This window comes from Arachis stenosperma, chromosome 1, assembly GCF_014773155.1.
Source record: "Arachis stenosperma cultivar V10309 chromosome 1, arast.V10309.gnm1.PFL2, whole genome shotgun sequence".
NCBI lineage: Eukaryota > Viridiplantae > Streptophyta > Magnoliopsida > Fabales > Fabaceae > Arachis > Arachis stenosperma.
Window position 1 is genome coordinate 69,245,958 of NC_080377.1, and position 2,315 is coordinate 69,248,272.

Below are 2,315 nucleotides of genomic sequence, written 5' to 3' on the forward strand. Positions count from 1 at the left end.
GTGTCTAAGATTATGAAATCAGCAGGGATGTAAAGGCCTTCAACCTTTACTAACACGTCCTCTACTATTCCATAAGCTTGTCTTAATGACTTGTCTGCCAATTGTAATGAGAATAAGGCATGTTGTACCTCAATGATCCCCAGCTTCTCCATTACAGAGAGTGGCATAAGATTTATCCCTGACCCTAGATCACATAGAGCTTTTTCAAAGGTCATGGTGCCTATGGTACAAGGTATTAAGAACTTGCCAGGATCTTGTCTCTTTTGAGGTAAAATTTTCTGAATCTAGGTGTCTAGTTCACCAATGAGCAAGGGAGGTTCACTTTCCCAAGTCTCATTACCAAACAACTTGGCATTCAGCTTCATGATAGCTCCTAAATATTGAACAACTTGCTCTCCAGTCACATCTTCATCCTCTTCAGAGGAAGAATAGTCTTCAGAGCTCATGAATGGCAGAAGGAGATTTAATGGAATCTCTATGGTCTCTATATGAGCCTCAGATTCCTTTGGATCCTTAATAGGAAACTCCTTCTTGCTTGAGGGACGTCCCAGGAGGTCTTCCTCACTAGGATTTTCGTCCTCCTCCTCCCTTGTGCATTCGGCCATGTTGATTACATCAATGGCCTTGCACTCTCTTTTTGGATTCTCTTCTGTATTGCTTGGGAGAATACTGGGAGGAGTTTCAATGACTTTCTTACTCAGCTGGCCCACTTGTGCCTCCAGATTTCTGATGGAGGATCTTGTTTCACTCATGAAATTGAAAGTGGCCTTTGACAGATCAGAGACTATATTGGCTAAATTAGAAGTGTTTTGTTCAGAATTCTCTGTCTGTTGCTGAGAAGATGATGGAAAAGGCTTGCTATTGCTCAGCCTATTGCGTCCACCATTGTCAAAGCCTTGTTGAGGCTTTTGTTGATCCTTCCATGAGAAATTGGGATGATTTCTCCATGATGAATTATAGGTGTTTCCATAAGGTTCACCCATATAATTAACCTCTGCCATTGCAGGGTTCTCAGGATCATAAGCTTCTTCAGAAGCTGCCTCTTTAGTACTGTTGGATGCATTTTGCCATCCATTCAGACTTTGAGAAATCATGTTGACTTTCTGAGTCAACACTTTGTTCTGAGCCAATATGGCATTCAGAGCATCAATTTCAAGAACTCCTTTCCTCTGAGGCGTCCCATTATTCCCGGAATTTCTCTCAGAAGTGTACATGAACTGGTTATTTGCAACCATGTCAATAAGTTCTTGAGTTTCTGCAGGTGTTTTCTTTAGGTAAATGGATCCACCTGCAGATGGTCCAATGACATTTTTGAAAACTCAGATAGACCATAATAGAATATATCTAATATGGTCCATTCTGAAAACATGTCAGATGGACACCTTTTGGTCAGCTGCTTGTATCTTTCCCAAGCTTCATAGAGGGATTCACCATCTTTTTGTTTGAAGGTCTAAACATCCACTCTAAGCTTGCTCAGCTTTTGAGGAGGAAAGAATTTATCCAAGAAGGCCGTGACCAGCTTATCCCAGGAGTCCAGGCTATCCTTAGGTTGTGAATCCAACCATATTCTAGCTCTGTCTCTTACAGCAAAAGGGAAAAGCATGAGCCTGTAGACTTCAGGATCTACTCCATTCGTCATAACAGTCTCACAGATCTGCAAGAACTCAATTAAAAGCTGGTAAGGATCTTCAGATGGAAGTCCATAAAACTTGCAGTTCTGTTGCATTAAAGGAACTAGTTGAGGCTTAAGCTCAAAATTATTGGCTCCAATGGCAGGAATGGAGATGCTTCTTCCATCAAATTTGGACGTGGGTTTGGTAAAATCACCAAGCATCCTTCTTGCATTATCATTATTGGGTTCGGTTGCCATCTCCTTCTCTTGTTCAAAAATTTCTGAAAGGTTACTTCTGGATTGTTGTAATTTAGCTTCTCTTAGTTTCCTCTTCAGAATCCTTTCAGGTTCAGGATCAGCTTCAACAAGAGTGCTTTTGTCCTTGTTCCTGCTCATATGAAGGAGAAGAAAACAAAAAAAGAAAGAGGAATCCTCTATGTCACAGTATAGAGATTCCTTTATGTTAGTAGAAAAAGAAAGGGGAGAGGAGTGAAGAAGAATGAATAGTCTGTATAAAGAGTAAGGATAGGGGAGGTGAAGAGAAGTGTTAGTAAATAAATAATTAAATAGAATAAGAAGAGAGAGGGAAAATTTCGAAAATAATTTTGAAAAAGAGGTTAGTATTTTCGAAAATTAAAGATAAGATAAGATTAAAATTAAAATTTAAAACAAAAAAAGAATTTTTGAAAAAGAGGTGAGATAT

At 39.4% G+C, this 2,315-nt stretch overlaps 1 non-coding gene across 1 annotated transcript; it reads left to right on the top strand.

The window, feature by feature from the left end:
- The first annotated feature begins 1,367 nt into the window (after positions 1-1,367).
- On the top strand, positions 1,368-1,471 carry LOC130948325 (small nucleolar RNA R71). Its single transcript, XR_009073013.1, has one exon. It is a non-coding gene; the product is annotated as a small nucleolar RNA R71 (small nucleolar RNA).
- The last annotated feature ends 844 nt before the right edge of the window (positions 1,472-2,315 follow it).